An 11651-nucleotide genomic window follows, 5' to 3' on the forward strand; every position below is an offset into this window, starting at 1 on the left:
GGTTAATGTATGTTTTGTAATAATAATCAAAATATATAAAGTAACTAGTAACTGTTGTTGTCAAATAATTGTAGTGGAGTAAAAGTATAATATTTCAAGTCACCATAAACCAAAACAATAGGTTAATTTGCAAAAGTGAGTTGGAAGGTTATTTAACTACATAATTCAGTTCAGTGTCTTTATTGTCCCCTAGAGACAAATAAACACAAACATAAACACATATCAGACACAATTCTGCAGGTTACACATAAAGCAAAAATCCCTAAAAACATAAAATCAAAACATCCAGCCAGTTCATAGAAAAAGTATTGTCCCCTGAAGCAGTGGTTCCCAAACTTTTTAGCTCAAGCTCACATGCGTCACTTAAACTTTGCACCACCTTGTGAGCTTGCAGATCGGCTATTTTCAGGAGTGAGTGAGTAGGCTACATTTAATTTATTTATGTAAATTATTCGATTTTCTTTTTTTTAGGTATTTCTTTTTAAATGTTGGCATTGTTTTTAATTCATGAAATGTTTTTCTTTTTGTTTCAACTTTTTAAAATCTTTTGAAATAATAAATATGTTTTTTTTTAATGTAGGAAATTTAAAAAAGGGGGATAGGCCTACGTATTCCTATACTCGCGACCCATAAAAATGTGTCCGCGACCCAAACATGGGTCCCGAGCCGCTATTTGGGAAACGGTGCCCTGAAGGGAGAGCATTGGGGGAGAGAGGAGGGAGATTCATTTCTCAATCATGTTTAGGTGTAATTTTTCAAGGGGGTCCAGCATTTTACGTTTCCATTTCTCCACGTTTAGACCCAGCTCTATGAAAGCACTTGAAATTGTAGGAGTTGAGGCATTCAATTTAGTTTGACTCGGTTCCACAGATAAATATTGTGAAAATAGCAGATCTACAACTAAGCTCACAATGCCTGCAAGGCGTTCTGAGCTTGTAGATCTGAGGCTATTTTCAATTTTTTTTGCCTCTTTCTTATATTATTTGACAATTTGGCCAATGTTTGACCACTTTTTACAGTAGCCTATAGTTTGTTGATTACTTTTGATGCAGTAGCCTAATGGTGTTTTTCTTTTCTTTCTTTTTGAGGTATTAAAAAGTTCTTATAAGTCCTTAAATGGTGCCCCCAAAATCACTGTTCTAATGAATGGTTTGGAGTGATCATGAACCATGGAGGGGGGAAGGGTTTTATACAGGAGAACAGCGACGGACTATAATTTGTGAGACTTAAAGAAGGCGCTGCTTTAATATCCGAGATAACTTCATGAACACGGAATTAAACCAACACCTGTTTGAACGAAAAACGAAGCATCCAGTTCGTTTTCCTTCCATACAATCTGGCCAAAATTGTAACCTAAAACAAACCAAGCTGGTCAAACGAATTCACGGATCAATAGTGATTGATTACATTATGTTAAGCTGGCTGTTGACTCTTGTCCTTGTGGAATGATAGATGAAGCAAAGAGAGACAGAGGGAGTGATTTTTTTTAACCTAGCCTATACCTAAAAGTGGAATGATTTGGAATAGAATTAAAAGGGGGAAGAAAGAAAGAAAGAAAGAAAGACAGACAGACAGACAGACAGACAAAAAAATGTCTAAATGAGTATGACAAGCAATAATAAATAAACGAATAAATAAATATTAGACTTTTATTAAATAGCAGTAATATTAAGTCTTATTAAATCTAATAAGTAGGGGAAAAAATGCAGTGGTGAAAAAGTTTTCCCAAAACGAATTTATCTTTTTCAATTAGCTTTTAATTAGTATAATCCAGCACACTTTATTATTATTATTATTATTATTATTATTATTATTATTATTATTATTATTATTATTATTATTATTATATATTTGTATCCATAGAGACCACAACGTAGGCATGCTTATTACAAAATAAATAAAAATAAATTAAGATAGGCCCTAGGAAAGAAAGTTAGTTCACAAAGCCATGTTTATTTAGAAATAAATTAAACATCTTATTTATGAACGCATAAATACATTGAGCTTCGGGTACATTTTTGTTTATTGTTTTCACCACAGAAGTGCCACTTCTGTGACCTGTGGAATTCATTTCCACGGCCACGACGACCCCTTGTGGGTAGAGGCATAGGCCCAAACCCACGAGGGCCGGAGGCGGAGCCATATACCTCCAAACAACACATAATCATATAATTATCATTAACACAGTGGTGGAAAAACGTACTTCTTTACTTAACCCTTTAAAGGTCACCCCAAGAAAAAATCATTGGAAAAATTATTTCTTTGCATTTTTTATTTATTTGGGGCAATAGTAACAACAATCCATTTTTTTTTAACAGACCCAACAGTTTTCCAAATATAGGCCTCTACCAACGGTTGAGATGTCACTTTATGGTAATGCTAAAAGTTTCATGCATTTACATTGATTTATATGCATTCACTGATAACTATAGATTTTTCTATTCATACATATCTCTGTCTATGAACATGACTATGTATACAAGTTGGAAATGTAAATAATCAACAAAAACAAAATACATTATCATAGCGAATGTATCAAAATACATTCAAAAGTGCAAGCCTATCTATGTAGAAATAAACCAGTGTGGTGTGGGTGGTGGCTGATTTAGGCAATCACACCTGGCCTGAGTCCAAACTAATAGGCTCTATGCACAGCAGACATATTGGAAAGAAATTGGGCCTCTTCCTTACTTTCTTCACAGGCATTACCAATGATGCTAATGAAGGCTCTGGTCCATTTAGTGTAGCACAGTGGTTCTAAAACGTTTAAATTTCAAGGACCCTCAAAACTTTGAGAGAGTACAAGTGGAACCAAATGTACCCTTATTTGTACACTCTCAGTGTTACACACCTGTCCCAGGACCACACTCTGAGACCCACTGGTCTAATAGAGTGTTTCCTGTGAGCCAACATGCACAATATTAGCACCCTGACTGTGTTTGACCAGAATGGAACAGAGCCTTCATTAGTATCTTTGGAAGGGGCCCAACGTTTTTCCAATATGGCTGCTGTGCTGAGCTAATTGGGCACCTGCAGTCACACCCAGCTCAGAGCCCAATAGAGCGTCGCAGTTCCCGCCCACTTCCTGTTTTTTTGCCGGAAGAAAAAACTCAATGCATTTTTCCATTGACATTTCCAAAAATATTTATATCTATTAATTTAAGCCTCGAATCAAGCCATCACGAGATGACATGAATCATGACCATAAAACGTTTTTTTCTGTGATTTTTTTTTATTTTATATTTAATTATATGATATACTATATTTAATAAATACCCTTTGTTTTGCCGTTTTCAACAAAAAAAAAATCACAGAATCAAACGTTTATGGTCATGATTCATGTCATGTCATGATGGCTTGATTCGAGGCTTAAATTAATAGATATAAATATTTTTGGAAATGTCAATGGAAAAATGCATTGAGTTTTTTCTTCCGGCACCAAAAAAAACAGGAAGTGGGCGGGAACTGCGACGCTCTATTAGTTTGGCCTTATGCCTTGATTACATTCATGAAGAATTATTCAAAAACAAAATATATACATAGTGAAAATAGCAAATCCACAAGCTCACAATGAGATTGTAAATTGGCTATTTTCGCAGTTTTTAAACCCATTAAGACCTGGAACTGCATCTGTGTCACTTTTTGATTTGAGCTAAAAAGCATTATTTTACTATTTGGCTATTCAAGAATAGCAGATCTACAAGCTCGTAGCGTGGCACCGAGTGCCGCGCTACGAGCTTGTAGATCTGCTATTTTTGAAAAATCGTGAAAATGTGTGCAAATCTTTGAATATTATATTGTTTTAAAGTGAACATTTTTAACTCGAATCTGTGCTTCTGGCGGGTCCCTGGAACTAAATATTTTGAGATAGGGGTCGGTGGCCAAATACATGTAATTTTGGGGGTCCTTGACATGAAAAAGTTTGAGCACCACTGATATAGAAACATACGTTTTTTCAGAATACTGTTGGGATTCAGAAGACATTTGTAGAATCGGCTTCAGATCTTAATGGTTAAATTATATATAATTAGGCATGTAACATTCACTCAACTCACGGTATGATTAGAATCACGATACTTAGGTTCTCCATTTTATTTTACAGACAAACCCTTCTATTATTATATCTTACACAAATCATTTTTTTTAACAATACTGTGTTTTCTCTGATCCTCTTTTCAATACATACTGTAGCAAATGACTGAAAGCTCTATTTCTATCAATTCTCTTACAAAGATCAGATGTGATGCTGCCCATTCTCACCACATGGCGTCGATCTGTCAGATAGTCTAGTATCCAGTCGTTTGGGTGTAGCTATAGGTCTCTGGCTGTCTGGTTTATGTAAGTGCTCTCAGTCGCTGATGACCCCGGTTGGATGCCGCAGATGGAACTGGTCTCGAACCAGCGGTAGATGTTCAGTTTGTTTAGGAGGGACACATGCGGGTTCACTTCACTTCTGTTTTTGCTTTGCCGTCCGTCAAGGTGTGTACTGCCTGCCACGTGCCCCTGATGTCACCGCTGTTGAACTGGTCTTCCATCTTTGCAGTGAAAGCCATCTTTCAACCTCCTGATAGCTTTACTCAGGGCGCCACGAGTAGACCCCAGATTACCGGATGAGAAACCAGTGCCAGTTGACATTGTTCACAGAAGCGTCCTTCAGTCAGTCTGGTGAAAAAAGGATGGTCATCCAGGTTTTTATTCCAAGTAGGCAGTTTACAATGGACTGTGGAGGGAGCACATGGCTGGTGTAGTGCTGAGAGATACAGCTGGGTGTCAACAGCATAGCAATGGAAATTTAGACCATGGTGGAGGATCATGTAAATGGTGAAAAGGAGGGGACTAAGTACAGAACCTTGTGGCACGTGGGAGCTGTATCCATTGATGGAGTCAAACTGTTGCCTGTTGGATGAGTATGAGTTGAACCATGAGAACGGATCCGGTGAGTCTGAGGTGGGTGCTTGAGGAGGATGGAATGCAGAGACCAAGAAGAACCACGCTAGCCTGAGTCAGTAGCAGTGAGATGGTTCAATCTGTTGGCAGATTGGACGGGGTCTCCGTGCTGTGGTGGGCTCTGTTGACAAATTGGAGAGGTTCATAGAGCTTGTGGTTGGAGATGTGATGAAGCTGTGCGGCTGGTGTTCTTTCCAAGATCTTGCTCGCAAGCTCGCAAATTGCAAGGCGTTGTCAAACCTGGCCTCCAAATCTAAGAAACACAGGTCATCATCATCCTCTTTGGATGATGATAATGAAACCTGGTCATTAACATCATCATTAACATCCTTTGACTTTTCAATTCCTCCAAAGAAGATGATACGACCTCCCACCATGCAACAGCACATCCCCTCTCTCACACATGGGCCATTCCCCTTGGGCTCAAACCTCTTCCAGGAGGAGGTCTCTGGATTGAATTTCCACAGATCATTGAATAACTGTAACTCTTCTTCTTCGTAGTTCCTGCCACCAAATATGTACAGCTCTCCTTTGTAGGCAAAGGCTGAATGTACATCACGTCCTGTGGGAACTTGTTCATCTTCAGGTACAGGAATGCTCTTCCAGTCGTTGGTCTCTGTGTCAAACACTGTGATGTCGCTGTACCAGCCGTTTCCGTCCTCGCCCCTCGAGGAGCCCCCGAATACAAACATCTTTGTCCCGATCATGGTGGCAGAGTGGCTTATTGAAACAGGTGGTTGGTCGCCTTTGGCTTTAATTAAAGTACAAATCATTGTGGCGATGTCCAACTTGTAGATCGTAATATGTGCAATGGAGGAATAGTCTTTTTGCCACTCCTCCCAAATTCCATAGATATACATGACCTTATCCAGGGCACAGGCAGAATGGCAACACATCACCTTTAGAACATCCCCAGAAGTCTGAGGCTTTAACCATGTGTGAGTGTTGACATCAAATCCCCACAGTTGGTTGCATTCCTCCGTCCCAGATTTCTCTCCACCGTATTTATACCCCCCCCACAGGTAGATGGTGTTTTCTATGAGCACAGCCGTGAGTTGGAGGCGCTTAGTGGGAACCTCAGGCTGTTCACTGTTAACAATCCCTGGGGGCAATGTCTCCCAGCAGAAATAGTCTTTATCAGTGTGCAAGATGTGCACATCAATCTGACCCGAGGACAGAGCTCCATACCCCTGTGTCCCTCCAAAGGAGTAGACCTTGTTCCCCACCACCACGGCTGCATGGCAGAACGTCCTCGATGCTCCTTTTACAGAATTCATCTGGCCAAACATTTCACTCACCAGCACCACTGTGGATCAAAGTGATTTTGAATTGAATCTCACTCTGTAAAAGATCTTTAGGGGTTCGTTCCTGACAGTTACGGGGGAAACGCACATGCAATTCAGTTCAGTATCAGGCTTGTTATTTCTGTTGCAACCAGAATAATTTGAAGACATTGGTGGACTACCACTTTATATTGTATAATACCACATGAAGCTTGGCCAATCAGGGAAGCTGATGCCCTAATATGGCGTGAAGGTTCTAACGCTCCGAAACTGACATACAGAGATCTCCATATATGGGCATAAAAGGGGCACAGACAGACAGAGGGGTACAACTGGTACTCTGAGAAGTATGACGGGTACAACAGGTATTGCATAACCGGGGGGCATGTGTTCCCACCCGGCATCGGCCTAGTTTATCATTGCCAGACCCAAGGGGTCGGCCTACATGAGGCTTTGTCGGTCGGTCGGTCGGTCGGTCTGTCCCTCTTTGTTGTTGCCAGACCCAAGGGGTCGGCCTACATGAGGCTTTGTTTTTGTTGCCAGACCCAAGGGGTCGGCCTACATGAGGCTTTGTCCCCCTTTCGTCCATACATGGGCATAAAAGTCTGTCTTTTTTTCGTCCCCCTTTCGTCCATACATGGGCATAAAAGGGACCTCTGAATTTCGTCCCCCTTTCGTCCATACATGGGCATAAAAGGGAATTTATTCTGGGTCTGGCAGAACCAGGTCTCCTGGTCTTGTTATCTATATAACACGGAAGAGATTCTGTGTGTCTGTCCGTGTGTCTGTCTGTGTGTCCTCGTATATCTTGAGAACCGTCTGACCGGTCTGAATCATCATGCGTATCACCGGGGGCTTGAGGGAGTGACGTACAGGGGGACACATAGAGTTAAAAATAATAGAGAGGGCACCGGATATCCCCTCCCATCCACTTGCATTGAGTTGCTCACCTGGCGCATGAGGCGAATTCACCCCTTCTTCCGGGTTGGAAAGTGTGATGGGCTTAGCCTATTTGGGGCCACTGTGACACGTTTTGCGTCACAGAAGTGACGCGTTTTGCGTCACAGAGGTGCGCAGCCCTGTGCGCAAGCTTGTGTGCAAGCTCGTGAGTCGAGCCCATTGGTCGAAACCGTTTTCGCTCGTTCATGTACAGTGGCCCCAGCCGTTTTAAGCTGCAGTACCTATGAATGGCCAGCATGTCCAATTCGCTTCAATCCAACCACTGGGGTTCTGGGGGCTTGGTGGGACATCAGTCAGATCTGATGTCATTAATATGATGTTATAGTACTGATGTCATAGACTGGCCTCCTGGACTCCATATTTGGGAATGGCTAACATGGAACTCCATACATGGGCATAAATAGGACACAGGCAGTGCTAAGGGTGACATAAGATGACATAATCGTTACGTCATCTCCGATGATAAAGTTGTCTATAATATCAACCCGCCCTGTAGGCAGAGATTGTCTGTGTGGAGGGAACGAGAGAGAGAGAGAGACAGAGAGAGAGAGAGGCAGAGAGAGACGAAGAGACAGAGAGACAGAGAGAAGGAGGGATGGAGAGATGGAGAGACAAACGGAGAGACAGAGAAACGGAGAGGAGCAGACAGTTCTTCTATAAGTGGATAGGTCTTGAAGCCAGCCGATATAAATGGTAAATGGTGCATTTATATAGCGCTTTTATCCAAAGCCAAAGTTTTCAAATGTATAAAAATCTTTGGAAAATAGCAGATACAAACTCACAGTGCATGCTACCATTGTGAGTTTGTAGATCGGCTATTTTCAAATGGCAGAAATGTATAAAGGGCCAAAGTGGTTAGTGTTTTGCAATAATCCAAATCTACAAAGTAACTAGTAACTAAAGTTTTCAAATAATTGTATAGCAGTACAAGTACAATTATTTGCCTCTGAGATGTAAGTGTAGCCCCTAGAGGGAGGCATAGATTATATGATGTCATAAGTGACACAGGTCACTTATGACACAGGTATATAAGGCCTTTCTGAACAGGCAGGTACGAGGCTCAGGCTGCCAATCTGTGGGTCCCCACAACACCATGCCGGTTACTGTGTTGTGAGAGGAGGAGGTTTTGTTTGAGTGCCAACTTGAAGCGTGGTAAGCCTGTTTGGTGTTTTATTGTTTTTACAGTGTGTTGGTTTACTTTTGTTGTTATACATGGGAAATGGAAAATGTTTATATCATCAGGTGTGTACCGTTCATGTGTTTGAGACATGCAAGGAGTGTTTCTCCAGGGAATTGTGCATGTAAACTGGATATGAAATGTGAGTATAATTCTATGTACATGGAAAAGAGCTTTATACATTTCTGCACGTGATGTGTGATTCTGTGTAACATTCTACATGTTTATGTGCTGACATTCAGTGTACAGCTGCAGTTGAGGAAGTGTGGCAATTGTGAACCAAGTCACTCATGCAACCTTACAGAGTCACATGGTAATGTAGTTTGTTTTATCTTTACTTTTAATATGTTATTTGGATACAGTATGTGTGTATTATGAGTTAACAGTGTTTGGTGTTTGTTTGTAGGGTCATGTGGAGTGAGCGGCCTAGGTTTGACCGCTGTTCCTTTTTCTTGATAGTGTTTCCTTTGTAGTTTGAGTACATGGCACAAATCAGCTGGCCGGCTACCGCAATCAAGCATGGTTTTGCTCCTAGAGTTAGACTTATGGTGATAAGTAGAGTGCGGCGCTGGTTGGCTGGTTTGACCAAATTTCTATTTGTTATATTTGTTTGTAACCCAGCTCTGCTTGAACTCCCTTTGTATTAGGCTGCCATACAGGTGAGGGGCTTTGTACACTATTTGGACTGCCGTGTGCAAACAGGGCATTGGGCCTTTTCGTTTGTTGTGCTCTATAGAGTTGCAGTGTTGGTTGCAGTGTTGGCCTTGAGGTCAAGTGTAAGGCGCTGTGTTATCGTGTGATTTCACCCATTTGATTCCCCTCTCAGGAGTGGAGCACAAGCAAGCTGGTTTTTGTGGGAAGCATTTGGGGAAATGTTATGTTGTATGTCATTGCTCACTTCAGATTTTAAATTAATTTGGAATAAAACTATGTTTTATTGAAATTCCTTATTTTTACTAAATGCTAATAAAGATTGTATATTTTTCTATTATACTTGAGTCCTGCCTGTTGATCATTATAGCGGGGTAACATAAGTAAAAGTACAGTAGCCTACATGAGTAAATGTATAGTTACTTTACACCATTGCTTACGAAACATATCGCAAAAATACCAGTAGTATTGGACAAGTTGTACTGAAAATTGGAAATACTGGAGTATTTCCAATTTTCAGTACTTATACTCCACTACATCTCAGAGGCAAATATTGTACTTTTACTCAACTACAATTTTTTTTTGAAAACTTTAGTTAGTGTCAATACCAGATACTGGCAATTCAGGTCCTTGGCGCTGTGATGAGTCATGATGACAAACCATGAGGATATCCACCACACTAGGCTGTATGTGTTATATATAACAACCCACTAGGTGGCAGTATATCAGTGGTTCTCAAACGTTTAAGATTTAAAGCATCCCCCTTAACGCTGACAGCATACAAATAGAGTTACAGACTTGTTGTAAGGGTCAATTTAGAACCCCTTCAAGGATCCCTGAGAGCCCCTGGAGCCCACTTTGAGAACCACTGCAATACCTCTTTTGGTTGGTAGTCCTAGTAGCCTACCTCACTGAATGTTATATCAGGAGCAGAAACTCAAACGTGAAAGATTGCTATGACTTTTGATACAGAGATTCTCTGAACCAAGTTGTCAAAATTGTGATGGTTGACTACCAGGCCAGGATGACCCAGTGGTGACGGAACCTTTAGCTTTATTTCTTGAACAAGCGTACTGACAAGTTTACACCACGTGACTGTGCAAACAATTTAGTAGGCCAAACAACCAAGTATTCACTTTAATGAGCAGAACCTATCTGTTAGCCAGAGCTCTTTTAGTGCTTGGAGAATCTACCGTACATGGATTTGCATCCTTAATCTATTTCCCTTAGGCTACTCCTAAATGTTTAGCATGTCATAGCTGTCATAAAAACATGTTTACAAAACGTTTCTATAACTTTCTAAATAGTCTCCTCTCATAACATCTAAACATCTAAAAGCGCTTCTAATTTGAAATAATGGGCCTATCCTGTATTGTGATTTGCTGTTCCATTGGCTGGTGATTGCTTTATTGGGTCTTTTAATTTGATTAATGATATGCTTTTGTGTATTTTAAACCTGTGAAGCACTTTGTGACTGAAAGGTGCTCTACAAATAAATGGTACTTAACAGGTTTAAGGAGTGCAATAGCCTACAGGTGTCAAGATTTATGAGAATTGGAGACCCACCCCAAAGTGTGCGCTTCTTGAAATGCTGTCCAGTTGACCCTATAGCCTTGGATCAAGACTATAATATGTATTTTATCGATGGTATGCATTTCGTATCTATGATATGCAAATGTAAAAATCGATCAAATACTTCTATCACAGTCTTGATCCGAGGCTAAGTTAACCCATTCATTGTTACATAGTGGATACTCAGACAGCCACGTCACATTCTCGGCTATGCAAGTCATTGAGGCATGCAGGACCAACTCTCCTGTTTGCCTCCAGACTGTCACATACAGTATAGCAGGTAGGCCTACAGGCTGTATGAAGAGCGATCACTGATGGTGAGAAATGCTACCATGGACAGCGACCTGAGAGACCATGATGCAAGATTGCTCTTGAGGACGAGGACGGTCTGCGCGCACTATAGTCTACTACTACAGGTTCACTCTCAACCTTTTCAGGCTGTTAGTGACCTCCCAAAATAATCATATTTGAACTGGGGACCCCCCACCTTGATAAGCACTTGGAATGTAGGAGTTGAGGCATTCAACTTTCCACAGATAAATAAGTACAAAAAAAACGTGAAATAGTCGATCTACAAGTCTACAAGTCGATCTCGTAGATCTGCTATTTTCAAAATGTTTGCCTCTTACTTATATTAATTGACAATTTGGCCAATGTTTGACCAGATTTGATAGTAGTTTGTTGATTACTTTTGATGCAGTAATGGTCTTTTTTAGGTATTAAAAAGGTCTTAAGTCCTTAAATTGTCACTTAACTGTCATCTTGGGACCCCCCCCCCATCATATGGGGACCCCCCTGGGGATCCCGACCCACAGGTTGAGAACCACTGGTCTAGCCTACTACATCTGTCAGATTTTCCTGCCCAGCACCGCAATGCATTGGAGCAGGACGGGAGGAGAATGCAGCCAACGAGCAACGCAGTGGAAGACTAGCCTCTGACGTGGCGGTTTAATTATCAATGGGCGGAACGTCTTACTGTAAAACAACACGGAGACGATCAGAGGGCTCGATCCAGCAGTATTCCCCCCTTTCTCTCTCTCTCTCTCTCTCTCTCTCTCTCT

The sequence above is a fragment of the Gymnoscopelus braueri genome (genome assembly GCF_963280865.1).
Source record: "Gymnoscopelus braueri genome assembly, chromosome: 4".
In the NCBI taxonomy this organism is placed as follows: domain Eukaryota; kingdom Metazoa; phylum Chordata; class Actinopteri; order Myctophiformes; family Myctophidae; genus Gymnoscopelus; species Gymnoscopelus braueri.